Source organism: Saimiri boliviensis, chromosome 4 (assembly GCF_048565385.1).
Source record: "Saimiri boliviensis isolate mSaiBol1 chromosome 4, mSaiBol1.pri, whole genome shotgun sequence".
Classification (NCBI taxonomy): domain Eukaryota; kingdom Metazoa; phylum Chordata; class Mammalia; order Primates; family Cebidae; genus Saimiri; species Saimiri boliviensis.
The window spans coordinates 166,430,774-166,447,179 of NC_133452.1; the positions used below are offsets into that span (position 1 = coordinate 166,430,774).

Here is a 16,406-nt window from a genome sequence, read left to right on the forward strand (position 1 = left end):
TAATCCCAGCTACTCAGGAGGCTGAGGCAGGAGAATTGCCTGAACCCAGGAGGCGGAGGTTGTGGTGACCCGAGATCACGCCATTGCACTCCAGCCTGGGTAACAAGAGTGAAACTCCTCCTCAAAAAAAAAAAGAGCTGTGGGAGTGCAAAGATGGAAATTATCTAACTATCTGAGAGAATCAAACAGAAAGCTTTGTGGAGGACAGGTATAGAATATAGAATACACGACTTGACTTCTGTAGAAAATACTTTCCAATGCTGGAATATTAAAAAAAATTTTGATTAAGAAAACTTATTTAGAATAGATTCAGTAAGTGGGTAGTGGTATGTACCCTATGCTCCTTAAAACCCAGGATCACCACTTTGGGAGGCTCAGTTGGGCCACTCACTCGAGGTCAGGAGTTCGAGATCAGCCTTGTCAACATGGTCAAACACCATCTCTACCAAAAAATACAAAAATCAGCTGGGTATGGTGGTGCACACCTGTAGTCCCAGGTGCTTGGGAGGCTGAGGCATGAGAATCTCTTGAATCTTTGAGGCAGCAGTTGCAGTGAGCCAAGATTGCACCACTGCACTCCAGCCTGGGCAATAGAGTGAGATTCTGTCAAAAAAAAAAAAAAAAAAAGGACGGAAGGAAAGAGAGAGAGAGAGACAGAGAGAGAGAGAGAGAGAGAGAAAGAAAGAAAAGAGAAAAGAAAAGGAAGAAAGAAGAAACACAACTGAATTCATTCAACTGCAGTTGAGCATTGCTGCTGAGGACATCAGCCGGAGCTGGTCTTGAACTCCTGGCCTCATGTAATCCTCCCTCCTCAGCCTCACCCACATGCTTGGATTATAGTTGTAAACCACCATGCCTAGCAGGACAGTCAAGAAAATTGAAACTGGAAAGCACCTTGGTCTTTTACCCCAAATCTACCCAATTTTACACAGTGGCAGTGCTGTTTCCTCTAGCCGTATAATAGAATTCTGCAGGAGAAGTATTTCAGGGAGTTTGCCTTTTGTTTTATTAGAGAGCTAAGTAACACTGGGAGGTTGGGGTGGCTTTGGAAGCCTCTGGAAATAAAGGGGTGTTTAACAGACATTAACTCCATGTCACCTCACAGATAAATGCCATTTTACTTTGAAAAGCAGCAAGTGGCGGCGGGGGGTCGAAAAATAAGAAATTCCATCAGTTTTGTGAAAGCTGTTAGAGAATAATGAACTCTGTTCCATGAAAGAATTAGAAATGTGAGCGATGCAGGGAGAAGGGTAAATCCAGACATGCAGGATGGATTCCAGATGAGAAACCGTATCTTCCTTAGTGAATTTTGAAAGGAATTTATAATCTCCGCAAAGTGCGCAGAGAGCACGTAGGATTCCAGAGTTCTGCTGACACCACTCCAAAGCCACATCCTCGAGGGCAGGTTTGGTGGGAGGAAAAGCAGCTATTAATCTGAAAGCCAGCAAACTGAGAAGGTGGCGAACCAGCGTTCTAAAGTACCACCTTACATTAAAAAGTACCATAGGGGCCGGGCGCGGTGGCTCAAGCTTGTAATCCCAGCACTTTGGGAGGCCGAGGCAGGTGGATCACAAGGTCAAGAGATGGAGACCATCCTGGTCAACATGGTGAAACCCCGTCTCTACTATAAATACAAAAAATTAGCTGGGCATGGTGGCACGTGCCTGTAATCCCAGCTACTCAGGAGGCTGAGGCAGGAGAATTGCCTGAAGCCAGGAGGCGGAGGTTGCGGTGAGCTGAGTTCGCGCCATTGCACTCCAGCCTGGGTAACAAGAGCAAAACTCAGTCTCAAAAAAAAAAAAAAAAAAAAGTCCCATAGGATTTTAAACTTGACATTTGGTATGGGAGGCACACGGGAGTGGTGCAGGGTGCGGGGTCTGTGTTTCTTGTTCCTGTGGCTGTCTTGGACGGCTGCCTGTCCAGAGGCCTGGTTGGCTGAATCTTGACTTTGGACAGATGGCGTGGATAACTGCTGGAGACTCTGGCTAAGTGGGCGTAGGTGGGCTTGAGGAAGGAGCCCCAGGCATCTGGGTTTCCCTCCCACTTCTGTCATCCACAGTGCATCTCAACAGAAGAGACAGCAGGCCAGCTGGGCCTCCTGAATCTCCTTCCTGTAGGTGGCAGGCTTGGTCTTGGGGAAACTCTCCGGAAGACACTGTTTTTACTTAAAACAAGGTCAAACCCGAAACATTTTCACATGTGAGTTCAAAAACTGTACACCGGAACCCTTCCATATGTGATTCCTGAAACTGTAAACAGAGACCTTTTCACATGTGATTCCTAAAGCTGTAAACCGAAACCCTTTTCATATGTGATTTCTGAAGCCATAAACCTAAGATTCTTCCATGTGTAACATCTAAAGTATAAGCCTATATAAAGGCAGAACCTTCATTTGTTAGACAGATCATCTCCTCACCTCTGGGCTGCAATAAACTATTTCCTTCTGTATTTCGTGTTCGGGAGATCCATTTCCCGGGGCCTTTCCTGCTACAGCCTAAAGTGCCTGCTTTGTTTCAAGATTAGCTTCTGGAGTTTCTTAAACTGAAACATAATTAGATAAGCATGCATTGTTAAAGGGTAGTGTCTAGAAAGGGAAAGAATGGAGAGGTGAGAGGGGAGAAAAGGAAGAAAAAAGAAGTGGGTGATTTTTAAAATTGAGGAATCTGATTGCAAGAGGAAAGAGAATAAAGAGAATGAGGAAGCAAAGTGAGAAACGAATGAGAAGCTCTCACAGAAAACATTACAAGGGTCATTAATTTTGAGGCTACCATAAATGATTAACTCAACCATGAATGATTAAATGCAATAACAATTCTATTCATTTCCTCTTTTCTCTCCTTTTCTTTCTTGTCCTCATTACCTTGAAGTTAATGAAAATAAGAATACCCAGGCCGGGCACGGTGGCTCACGCCTGTAATCCCAGCACTTTGGGAGGCTGAGGTGGGTGGATCAAGAGCTCAAGTGATCGAGACCATCCTGGCCAACATGGCGAAACCCCGTCTCTACTAAAAATACAAAAAAATTAGCTGGGTGTGGTGGCATGCGCCTGTAGTCCCAGCTACTGGGGAGGCTGAGGTGGGAGAATTGCTTGAACCCGGGAAGCAGAGGTTGCAGTAAGCCGAGGTCGCGCCACCGCACTCCAGCCTGGCACCTGGTGACAGAGTGAGGCCGTTTCAAAAAATAAAAAAGAATACCTGAAAAACTTACATAAAAGCACTTGTTATATAACAATGTAAATGTCACAGAATTTCTCAATAAATGACCATTACTATTTAAGGACACTGATCGGCTAAATCATTAGTTCATATTGGACAGTACTCGCTGAGATGCAGTGAGATCGATGTCTGCAGTCTCCACTTTTTGACAGACTTGTCAAAAGATATAATGACAACACATTCAGTTAAAAATCGAACTGGCTTTTATTTGAGATTCATGAACGGGGCTAGAATCCATTATACAGAAGAGAATGAAGGTTGCCACTAGGCAGTAGCAGAACAGGAGGTTTTGTAAGGTGGGAAAGGAAGCAGAACAATAGTGAGGGAAAGCTGATTCCCTCACCAATTTCTGGTGAGAGTTATATGCTAAGCCCCGGTACACCACAGCAAACCAATAGAATCACTCATGGTAAATGCCATATAATCAAACTTTGAGGAAGCAGATAGATCCCCTAACAGACCAACGTTCCCTTAAGACAAGAGATGCCTGTTAACCTGAGTGAGGTTAACAAGAAAGTCCCCTCTGCTTTAACAGTTGCAAGAAACGGAACTTGAAGTGACTTGATGTTAACCAGTCAGCATTCCCCACCCCTGCCCACCGTTGTTCTGTCTCCTTGTTCCCACCTGACAAAATCCATTGGTCTGCTATTGCCCAGTGGGAGCTTTCATTCCGTTTTGTAGAATGGAGGCTGACTTAATTCATGAATCACAAATAAAGGCCAGTTAGATCTTTTTTTTTTTTTTTTTTTTTTTTCCCCCGAGAAGGAGTTTCGCTCTTGCTACCCAGGCTAGAGTGCAGTGGCGCAATCTCAGCTCACCGCAACCTCCGCCTCCTGGGTTCAGGCAATTCTCCTGCCTCAGCCTCCTGAGTAGCTGGGATTACAGGCACGCGCCACCACGCCCAGCTAATTTTTGTATTTTTAGTAGAGATGGGGTTTCACCATGTTGACCAGGATGGTCTTGATCTCTTGACCTCGTGATCCACCCGTCTCGGCCTCCCAAAGTGCTGGGATTACAGGCTTGAGCCACCGCACCCGGCCTTAAGATCTTTAACTCAATTTGTTTTAATTTTGTGTGTTGACAGGCACTAAACCAAACATAGCATGGGCAAGTAGAAGTGTATAGCCAGGGGTCAGTGTGGGAGTCGGTGGATGGAAAATCACTAAGGGGAAACACCAGGAGTAAGGGGAATTCTGGCTAAACCAGCCTAACAGGTTTCTTGCTGAAGACCCGCCAGGGTGATCAGACATCACCTGGGCAATGGTGGAGGATGCAGAACCTATCAGAGATGAGGATGATCAGATCTCAACGATATGGGTTCTTGCTAAAGTGACTTAGTAGGTTCTTTGCTAAACGGATTTTATGAGGCAGTGCACAGCTGGGTCTAGGAGAAGGTTCAGAAGCCTGACTAAAGTTTGGCCAAGCAAATAATTTTTAACAGTTAAAACAGACGGGACTTTGTTAATCTGACTCAGGTTGACTAGAATCTCGTCTTTTCAGAAAAAACTGGTTTGTTTGGGGGATGTGTTTCCCTAAAGTGTCAGCTTGATTTTATGGCATTTGGCATGATTGACTATTTTGGTTTGGTTTGCTGTGTTGGGGCCTAGTGCAAAAGATCAATCTGAAACGATAGCTTCTCATAACTATTCTTTAACAAATTCAACTCTAAAACCGAATTCTGGCCAGGCGTGTTGACTCATGCCTGTAATCCCAGCACTCTGGGAGGCTGAGGGGGGGGCGGATCACCTGCGGTCGGGAGTTCGAGACCAGCCAGACCAACATGGAGAAACCCTGTCTCTACTAACATAGAATTAGCTGGGCATGGTGGTACATGCCTGTAATACCAGCTACTCAGGAGGCTGAGGCAGGAGAATTGCTTGAACCCGGGAGGCAGAGGATGCGGTGAGCCGAGATAGAACCATTGCACTACAGCCTGTGCAACATGGCTCAAGCCTGTAATCCCAGCACTTTGGGAGGCTGAGGCGGGTGGATCACGAGATCGAGAGATCGAGACCATCCTGGTCAACCTGGTGAAACCCCGTCTCTACTAAAAATACAAAAAATTAGCTGGGCATGGTGGCACGTGCCTGTAATCCCAGCTACTCAGGAGGCTGAGGCAGGAGAATTGCCTGAACCCAGGAGGCGGAGGTTGCGGTGAGCCGAGATCGCGCCATTGCACTCCAGCCTGGGTAACAAGAGCGAAACTTCGTCTCAAAAAACAAAAAAACAAAACAAAGAAAAAAACAAACAAGAGCAAAAGTCCGTCTCAAAAAAAAAAAAATTGTATGAAATTATATTGGTGAATAGCGGGAGGATGGGTTCAGTTTTGAAAGTAATAATTGAATCAATCTCTCATGTGAATTCTGTCAGGAAAAAGTAGAAACAAGTTTCAAATGGAGGAAAAAAGATTCCTGGGTACTTTGTCAAGGGCATTTTTCACTGATTTTGTGTTATCTTACAACTCTTCAAATTACAGAAAATTGAGAATAGTCCAAATGATTTCATCCATAGAAATACAAATGAACTATGTTCAGTGGAATGCAATTGATCATTGCTCTGAATATTGATAGGTTTTTAAAAAATCTATTGGGTTGGGCATGGTGGCTCACATAATCGCAGCACTTTGGGAGGTCGAGGTGGATGGATCACTTGAGGCCAGGAGTTCGAGACCAGCCTGGCCAACATGGGGAAACCCTGTCTCTACTAAAAATAAAAATAAAAAAATAAATAATCTGGGCATGGTGACACACCCCTGTAATTGCAGGTACTCAGGAGGCTGTGGCAGGAGAATTGCTTGAAACAGGAGGCGAAGGTTGCAGTGAGCTGAGATCGTGCCCTGAATTCCAGCCTGGGCAAAAGAGCATGACTCTGTCTCAAAAATAATAATAAAAAGAACAGACTCTTTAAGTCTAATAGGAAAAATTTGCAATCTGTTTTCTCTGTAGCCTGCTACCTGGAGGTTTTATGGGTGTGATAAAAGCTTTGTCTTCACAACCCTTTATCACACTACTTTCTGTTGATAATAACTCTTTCAACCAATTGCCAATCAGAAAGTCTTGTAATCTACCAATGCTTGGAAGCACCCCCACTTTTAGTTGTTTTGCATTTCCAGACCAATCCAATGTACACCTTACATGTATTGACTGATGTCTCATGTCTCCATGAAATGTGTAAAGCCAAGTCGTACCCAAAACACCGCCAGCACATATTCTCAGGATTTCCTGAGGGCTGTGCCAAAGGCCATTGTTTATTCACATTTGGCTCAGAATAAGTCCCTTCAAATATTTAACAGAGTTTGAGTCTTTTCACTGACAACATTAACACCACCTAAAAGAGAAATGTGAGCCAAAGAAGGTAAAAACTCTTAATAACACTTACTTAATCATTCCTCTTCCTACGGGGAAAAGCAAAGGATAGGGGGAAACGTGCTGAAGCATCTTCTTGATTATTCCAAGAGGCATCTGTAAAATGGGAAGGATAAACTTCCTCTTAAAGAGTAGTTTTGTAAAATTCTGCAACTTTCTCGGCTCACCACAACCTCCGCCTCCTGGGTTCAGGCAATTCTCCTGCCTCAGCCTCCTGAGTAGCTGGGATTACAGGCAAGCGCCACCATGCCCAGCTAATTTTTTGTATTTTTAGTAGAGACCAGGATGGTCTCGATCTCTTTACCTCGTGATCCACCCGCCTCGGCCTCCCAAAGTGCTGAGATTACAGGCTTGAGCCATCGCGCCCGGCTTGACTTTTTTTTTTTTTTTTTTGAGACAGAGTTTCGCTCTTGTTACCCAGGCTGGAGTGCAATGGCGCAATCTCGGCTCACCGCAACCTCTGCCTCCTGGTTCAGGCAATTCTCCCGCCTCAGCCTCCTGAGTAGCTGGGATTACAGGCATGCACCACCACGCCCAGCTAATTTTTTGTATGTTTAGTAGAGACGGGGTTTCACCATGTTGACCAGGATGGTCTCGATCTCTTGACCTCGTGATCCACCCGCCTCGGCCTCCCAAAGTGCTGGGATTACAGGCGTGAGCCACCACGCCCGGTCTTTTTTTTTTTTTTTTTTTTTTTTTTTTTTTTTTTTTTTTAAATAATAGAGACAGGGTTTCACCATCTTGGCCAGACTGAGCTTGAACTCCTGACCTCGTGATCAACCCGTCTCGGCTTCCCAAAGTGCTGGGATTACAGGCATGAGCCACCATGCCCAGCCTCTGTAACTTTTTTTGAACAAAAATTAACCTGTTTTTTTTTGTTTTGTTTTGTTTTTGAGACAGGTTTTCGCTCTGTCGTCTAGGCTGGAATACAATGATGTGATGATGGCTCACTGCAGCCTACACCTCCAGGGCTCAAGTGATTCTCCCACCTCAGCTTCCCTTACAGACATGCACCACCACTCCTGGCTAATTTTTTATTTTTCTTTCTTTCTTTTTCTTCTTCTTTTTTTTTTTTTTTTTTTTTTTTTTTGTAGAGATGGAGTCTTACTATGTTGCTCAGGCTGGTCAATGATCCTCCCACCTCGGCCTACCAAAGTGGTGGGATTACAGGCATAGACCACTTATTCCCAGCCTAAAATTAACCTTTAAAAATCTAATATAACAGTCTCAGAAAAGTCATTTATGGCAGCATCCTTGCTTTTTCTCCTGTATAAATTAACAGGAGAGGCAGCTGCTATCTCTTCCTCCTCCTCCTCATACTATCTTCCTTTTTCTAACTCACCTGGGTCTCCAAAAGGAACTGTAATTTTTTATAAAATTATAAAAAATTTTATAATCAAAGGTACACTTTATAATCAAAGGTATAATCAAAGGTACATTTTATAATCAAGGGTCAGCAAAGGTACACTTAGATGCTCATTTGAACAAATCCTCATTAGGGCAGTAGCTGTACATGAAAATGCTATATTATGCCCTGGACTTTTTTTTTTTTTTTTTTTTTTGAGACGGAGTTTCGCTCGTTACCCAGGCTGGAGTGCAATGGCGCGATCTCGGCTCACCGCAACCTCCGCCTCCTGGGTTCAGGCAATTCTCCTGCCTCAGCCTCCTGAGTAGCTGGGATTACAGGCACGTGCCACCATGCCCAGCTAATTTTTTGCACTTTTAGTAGAGACGAGGTTTCACCATGTTGACCAGGATGGTCTCGATCTCTCGACCTCGTGATCCACCCGCCTCGGCCTCCCAAAGTGCTGGGATTACAGGCTTGAGCCACCGCGCCCGGCTTGCCCTGGACTTTTATGTATTTAATAATAATAATAGAAACGTCATGGCCTTTAGTTTCATTTATCTGACACAAGCTTTTAAATTTCATTTCATAGCTCACCCTCCCACGGTTGATTTAAGCATGGCAGGAATCTGGGACCGTTTGGAAGTTCTGTACTTAAAACTATTTGGTTCAGGGGCCGGGTGCGGTGGCTCACCCCTGTCATCCCAGCACCTCGCAAGGCTGAGGCGGTGGGTCATCAGGTCAGGAACTCGAGACCAGCCTGGGCAACAGACGCCAGATTCCTGCCAGTAAATTTCTGACGGTGATGATGTTTGGGAGAGGAAGGCACAGCTTTCCTATTTCATTCAGGGGTTCCATGGTACTCGATTTTGACTGAACAGACAACACGGTGATGATGAGATGTCAAAACGAGTGTGAATGCGCGAAAGTGACGAGAGGCATTTCTGAGAACTAGTTACAGGAGTTCTTAAAACAGGAGAGCGGAGAACCTGCGTAGGAGTTCGGAGCGGACCGCACTGTCACGAGCCACAGGGTTGTGAGGCTGAGAGGCAAGCGCTTCCGGAAGTGTCCAAGGGAAGGGCCTGGAGCCGGCACACAGCGTGTCAGCCTGGTGGAGAACAACCCCTTCCCGACCTCCCTCGGCCAGGCCGGAAGCTCCCTGGGTCCCGAATCCCGCTACTTCCGGATTATCTCGCCTTGCCACACAGAGACCGACCGCTACTCATCTCTGCCTTTTATTGACTGTGTTTTGCCCCAAATCTCGCGGCTTCGTAAAAATATCGCGATACTTCCGCTTTTCCAGGCTTTCAGTTTGGACCATCACTTTGAGAAAAATTGAAAAGCCGATTCCTAAAAATATACGTTGGTGGTTGTTGATGCCTACTGCTGAGATCAAGATACGTTAAAGGGGGAGGAAAAGAAAAAGCGAATGTGTCAGAAGTGGGATTCGAACCCACGCCTCCATTGGAGACCAGAATCCCCAGCACAAGGAAGCTAAGCTTGAGTCTGGCGCCTTAGACCACTCGGCCATCCTGACACTCGGAAAAGCCGTTGCGATTTTTTCACTAATATAGAGATCAACGTGCACTGCGTCTGTGACGCGCACGGAGAAACGCGATGACGTCAGGTTGCTTGGTAACGGATAAAAAACAAAGCCACCTGTGGGTTGAAAGCGGAAGAGACTATGCAGCAGCAGAAAACGTTTATGTGTAAAACTGGGTCAAGTCTCTTAGGGGCCTTACAGCTGTCATCCCTATCTCGAAAAACGCGTGCAAATGTTTTTTTGCACCCAGCCTGCCAGGTTTCGGAAAGGAAAGGCCCTCTTGTGCCTGGTCGCTGGGTAGGCTCTCGAGCGTCTGCTGTTGACTCAAATCTTGACGGTATTCAGCGTCCCCAAGGACTTAATTCTTGGGAAGACCGTGAGCGAAACCTAAGGACAGACACCGCTCTATGCAGGGTACCCTTTTATCTCCTGGATTCTGGCCACGTGTCACCGCCTTGCCATTGGTCTGTGTGTCTTGGGCTCTGAAAATGGCGGCCGGGAAGGTCCCCGCAGGGGCCGCCGGGGCAAGGCTGGTGTCTGCGCCGAGGATCTGCATCCCAGGTTCGGGAGGCTCCGGGAGCCACGCGGTCTCCCGCGGCCTTCCTGCTCGCTTTCGGAAGTTCCTGATTCACGGGCTCCTACGTGTCTACTGCCTGGCACATTTTAATAGGTAAAAAATAATAAGGCCTTTTTTTTTTTTTTTTTTTGTAGAGACGGGGTTTCACCATGTTGACCAGGCCGGTCTCGATCTATTGACCTGTGATCCACCCGCCTTGGCCTTCCAAAGTGCTGGGATTATAGGCGTGAGCCACGGCGCCTGGCCAAGGCCTGTTGCTCAGGCCGGAGTGTAGTGGCTCGATCTTGCAAGGCTCACTGCAACCTCTGCCTCCAGCGTCGTGGTTCAAGCAATTCTCCTACCTCAGCCTCCCAAGTAGCTGGAATTACGGGCACCAGCCATCATGCCCAGCTAATTTTTGTATTTTTTTGGGAGAGACGGGGTTTCACCATGTTGGCCAGTCTGGCCTTGAACTCCTGACTTTGTGATCCACCCGCCTCGACCTCCCAAAGTGCTGGGATTACAGGCGTGAACCACCACGCCCGGCCCAATAAGGTCTTTTGTAAAAATTTAAATTATCCACTATCTCACTAGTCAGAGGTAACTATTAACATTTTTAGATAGTCTTTGATATGGCATACATTTTTCCAAAAAAGGGTCATATGTGGTATATAATTTACTAACTTCTTTTTTAAACGAATATATTATGAACATATATATTTGCTAAGTACTATAGATATTTTGTATCAATCTTAGTAACTGCTCCCGGCACATTTTAATAGGTGAAAAATGAGGACTTTTTTTTTTTTAATTAAAATTATACACTATCTCACTAGTCAGTTCCAGATTCAAGGGCTCCATCCTGTCCACTGCCAGGTCAGGGACACAGCAGCAGTTTTTAAGCATCTGACCCACTTTTCCAGCTGTTCCTCAGCCTTTGCCAAGCAATCCGATCTCCAAGCCAGGAAGCCCTGAGGTTGCAAACTTTAGTGGAGGCCTGAAACTAAACAGAAATGACTCCTTCAAGTAGAACAGAGTCCTAGAGGCTGGGGACACTGCTAAAATGACGTGTGCAGACCAACGCCGCCCAGGTGGCAGTGCCTGGCGAACATAGTACAGGTGCAATACATGTATTTTAACTCAACCGTCATAACTCTTGTATTTGGGGCTGTGAAATTCAGATAGAGGAAATATAAAGTTGGATATTTTAATTAGATTTTGTCCCAATAAGTTACTTTCTGTATTTAACATAAAACATTTTCCTTTTCGTAAGGCAAAGCTTAGGCCTCTTTTCTGCATGGAAAATAGCCTGAGTTTCAGTAGGCTGTATCTTAATTTCCACAGACTTCCTTGGTTTCATATCTTATTTTTGATAAAGACAAAGTTAGCCGTGAGAAGTACAGTGAAGACTGGTTCCCCTAGTCTCCCTCCAACACATGAAATTTCTGTATTTTCTTTCGATTGGAAGTTGTCGTCCAGGAAGTGATTCCCAACATGGCAACTGTAATCCCCTATTTATACCACTTTTTCCTAATTGCAAAGTACACACAAATTGTAGAACATACAAACGTGCCAAGATTGAAATTATCCACTATCTCACTAGTCCGAGGTAACTATTAACATTTTTATATAGCCTTTCACATGGCATGTAAAGTTTATTCTCTGTAGGTTTATTGCCAAGTTAAAAATGAGGAAACTGAGGCAGCACAAGAAAATTAGATGCCAATTTATTCAGCTCCTGGGTGAGGTTCTGTGGTCCCAGAGAGAGAGGCCCGGGAAGTCGCACCTGTCTCCTCTCAGGAGTGGGGTGTTATAAGGAGTCAAGGCATTCGATTGGATTTGGAGAAACAGGATGTGGATGGGGTGAGCTGCTATTGGTAGGTAGGTGGGATTTCCAAGGCGGGCTAAATGCTGAGTGCAGAGGGGATTTCCCAGGGTGGGGTTAGGGGCCGAGTGCAGAGGCGATTTCCAAGGCGGGCCAAGTGCTGAGTGCAGAGGGGATTTCCCAGGGTGGGGTTAGGTGCCCAGTGCAGAGGGGATTTCCAAGGGTGGGGTTAGGTGCTGAGTGCAGAGGGGAGTTCCAAGGCGGAGCTAAAATGATGGGCATATTCTGATGATGTAATTTTCAAGGGGCGAGGGAGATGGGCGTGTTCTCCCGGCGAGGCAACCAGCCTTACATGGCATACATTTTTTCCAAAAAAAAGGTCATGTGTAGTACATAATTTTTGCTTTTTAAACAAATATATGATGAACATATATATTTGCTAAGTATAATAGATGTTTTGTATAAATCTTAACTGCAGATATTCCATATCCAACTGGTGTTCTTGAACATTGGATTCTAATTTCTTATTTTCATGAGCAATGCTGTAAAAACTATCCTTGCCTAAGTATTTCCAAACATACATAATTATTTCCTTAACTTTCTAGAAGTGAAAACACTATATCAATATTTATCCAGTTTTTGCTGTCATTGTTTTGAGATGGAGTTTCTCTCCTGTTGCCCAGGCTGGCCCAGCTAATTTTGTGGTTTTAGTAAAGACGGGGTTTCTCCATGTTGGTCTTGAATTACTGACCTCAGGTGATCTGGCCCACCTTGGCCTCCCAAAGTGCTGGGATTGCAGATGTGAGCCACCGTGCCCAGTCTGTTTATCCAGTTTTAAAAAGTTTTAATATATACCGTCCAACTGCCTGCCAAAAAACAAAAAACAAAACCAAAAAACAGTGAAGCAATTTACACACCCCAAACATAACACTGGACATTAGTGATTATGTGTTTGTTTATTTTGAAACAGAGTCTTGCTCTGTTGGCTAGGCTGGAGTGCAGTAGCGTAATCTTGACTCGCTGCAACCTCCATCTTCTGGGTTCAAGTGATTCTCCCATCTCAGCCTCCCGAGTAGCTAGGATTACAGGCGTGCACCACCACGCCTGGCTAATTTTTGTATTTTTAATAGAGATGGGAGTTCCACCACGTTGGCCAGGCTGGTTTTGAACTCCTGACCTCAGGTGATCCGCCTTGGCCTCCCAAAGTGCTGGGGTTACAGCCGAGAGCCACCAAGCCCAGACATAATTTTATGTTTGAAATGGTTTCAAGTCCTCTTGAAATAAGGTAAAATATAATTAAATATGTAAATATTTTTAACTCTTACACAGTAAGATTCCCCATAGGCCTTTCTTTATTATTCTTTCTCTGTCGCCAGGCTAGAATGCAGTGGCGGGATCTCGGCTCACTGCAACCTCCACCTGATGTGTTCACAAGATTCTCCTGCCTCAGCTTGCTGAGTAGCTGGGATTACAGGTGCAGGACACCATGCCCGGCTAATTTTGTATTTTTAGTAGAGATAGGGTTTCACCACGTTGGCCTGGATTGCCTCCATCTCTTGACCTTGTGATCCGCCCACCTTGGCCTTCCAGAGTGCTGGGATTTTCTACATTTTAATGAAAACATCAGCAAGAGGAATTTTTAAAGGCCTGACAAATTATTTAAAGAGGGAAGCAGGGGACTAAAAAGGAAAGAAGCTGACAATGGTGGTCTATGACAATGAAAAAAAACAAAAAACAACCAAAAAATAACCAGAATTCTCTTTCCAACCTTGAAATGAGTCCTTTGACTGTTTTGTGTGAGTCTTTTTTTTTTTTTTTTTTTTTTTTTTTTTTTTTTTTTTTTTTTTTTGAGACGGAGTTTCGCACTTGTTACCCAGGCTGGAGTGCAATGGCACGATCTCGGCTCACCGCAACCTCCGCCTCCACCTCCTGGGTTCAAGCAATTCTCCTGCCTCAGCCTCCCGAGTAACTGGGACTACAGGCATGCGCCACCATGCCCATCTAATTTTTGTATTTTTAGTAGAGACGGGGGTTTCGCCATGTTGACCAGGATGGTCTTGATCTCAAGACCTCGTGATCCACCCGCCTCGGCCTCCCAAAGTGCTGGGATTACAAGCGTGAGCCACCGCGCATGGCTGTGTGAGTCTTATGTAACTAGATTTCCTGCTATGTCCAGGATTACTTGAGATTAACAGGGACTGGGGTGGAAATTGAGATGAGGCTATATTTAAATGAGATTGACTGTAAATTGGTAGTTAAAGCTGGGAGATGATATAGGAGGGTTTGCTGTGTATTTTCTTCCTTTTGGTGTGTGCTTAAAGATTTCCATAGTGAAGAATTCATTCCACACAGAAAAAAAGAAAATCACCAAGTCTCATTGAAAGCATCTATGCTAATATTTTGGCATATTTCTTCGCAGGTTTTTTTGTTTGTTTTTTTTTTGAGACGGAGTTTCGCTCTTGTTACCCAGGCTGGAGTGCAATGGCTCGATCTCGGCTCACCGCAACCTCCAACTCCTGGGTTCAGGCAATTCTCCTGCCTCAGCCTCCTGGGTAGCTGGGATTACAGGCACGTGCCACCATGCCCAGCTAATTTTTTTGTATTTCTTCCCAGTTTTTAAGGAAATATGTAAGTTGAAATCGTTCTAATCTTAAATTAGTATTTCTCTTTTTTCTCTTACATTCTTTTTGCCCCTCAGAACACTGACTTGGGTTTGGCAATCACGTCCCATACAAATCCAAGTCCTTTACATGCTCTGAACAAAGAATCTGGCAGAGATGTGTGTATCTGAAAAGGATACCTTCGAATGTCCTGCTTACATTTCAAATGTCAACATGCAAAATTAATTCAGCAGATAAGCCAGTCCTAAAAACAGATCTTTTCCCTGTTTTTCTCCAACAGGGAAAGAGGAAATATAACAGGCAATACTGCCAAATGCAAGTCCTGTTTTGCCGGGCATGGTGGCCCATGCCTGTAACCCCAACACTTTGGGAGGCTGAGGAGGGAGAATCCCTTGAGCCCAGGAGTCTTAGGCTGCAGTGCAGTGATGATCTCACCAATGCACTGCAGCCTGGGTGACAAAGTGAGATATTTTTGCTAATGCTGATTTGGATGGGGTTTATTATTCCCACAGACTTCATATAGGAGGAACTTCTGCAACATAGTGCAGGATTTAGTAAGTTACTTACATAATTAAGTCAAAATTTATTGCCGGACCGAACTACTAGGCAAGTCCCATAGTGTCAAGAAAAAGGGCACTGAGAAACAGCCCCAGCATTCTGTCTTCCTCTTAGATTTCTGTGGTCTGCAGTGAGGGCTCCTGGACCGCAAGTTTCACTTCTCCCCAAATTATCTTTAGTTGCACTCTCCTTTTTTTCATGTTATCCTCCCCCTCTCCTAATTAACTTTTTGAAGGACAGAAGCCATGTTCTCTTATATTCTCTTCAGGAGCAAGTTCAGCTGGCACCCAACACTGGTTAATTTTCTATTTGAATAAAAGAAAGTCTTTCATTTGTGAAAAAGAAGCAGTTCACTCACCACTGGTATACTAAGAACCTTTTGAGTTTTGGTTTTTATTTTGCTGGGAGGAGACAGGTGATTTCCATCTATACTCTTTGGTCTGGATCTCTGACAACTAAAGGCATTAGCACATGGCTCTCATTTACCATCTGATAGCTATTTGCTCTTAATTTCATAGTGCCTTAAGTGTGAGGCACTTACATGCATTCTCTCTTAATTATACATGGTGGACGGTAGAGGCCATGCTCAGTCCCTTTGTTCTTTGAACCTATCTCTTCTAAGCCTTGTCTGCTCTTGGGGAAGATGGTCTTTTCATGTTGGCCTGTATCAGAAAAAACAAGAGCACCTAAAGACACACAGGCATGTACACATGCATGCACGCACACACACTTCCTGGAACAGCAAAAGAATTGAGGAGGAGTTATTGAAACCTTAATGTATAATTAACAATTGCAGATGTTCTGAGGAAAGAGAGGAACTACAAGAATCAGGGTGGGCCCTGTATCTGCCTGTAGTGATTCAATTTGTTGACTTATGAACTCAAAAGTGGCTTACCTTTCTGCAGATGAGTAAACTTAAAATCACAAGTTCATTTAACCCCATTCAAAATAGCAGGCTTTTAAAACTAAAAATAAATACCTATTAACACACCACCCACATGAACTAGAAGACAACCAGTAACACCTGTCAACCTATGCTCTCTCCTCTATCCCATCTCCCCTCACTCCATAGGTAACCGTGCTATTCTTCATATTATAAAGGGCATTATAAGGTATATAGTCTTCCGAGACTTTTTTCACTAGGCACTGATAGTCAAATTCTTCACCCTCATAGATATATCCCCATTCAAATTGCAAGAAATTTTCTTGAATCCAACAAGATTGTTTATCACTGGTCCAGCTGATGCTGTCAATAAAAGTGCAGTTAAGATGCTGCACCTAAAGCACTAGGTCTCCTGGGACTAAAATAGACCCAGTGTGGGATTCTCTTAAGTAGCTTGGACACAGCTCTATCAGTGGGCAGCAAGAACCAAAGGTC

At 44.6% G+C, this 16,406-nt stretch overlaps 1 non-coding gene across 1 annotated transcript; it reads right to left on the minus strand.

Annotated features, from left to right (window-relative positions):
- Nucleotides 1–9,357: 9,357 nt before the first annotated feature.
- On the minus strand, nucleotides 9,358–9,462 carry TRNAL-CAA (transfer RNA leucine (anticodon CAA)). Its single transcript has 2 exons — nucleotides 9,425–9,462; nucleotides 9,358–9,402 (listed from the first exon to the last, which is right to left on the minus strand). It is a non-coding gene; the product is annotated as a tRNA-Leu (tRNA).
- Nucleotides 9,463–16,406: the final 6,944 nt, after the last annotated feature.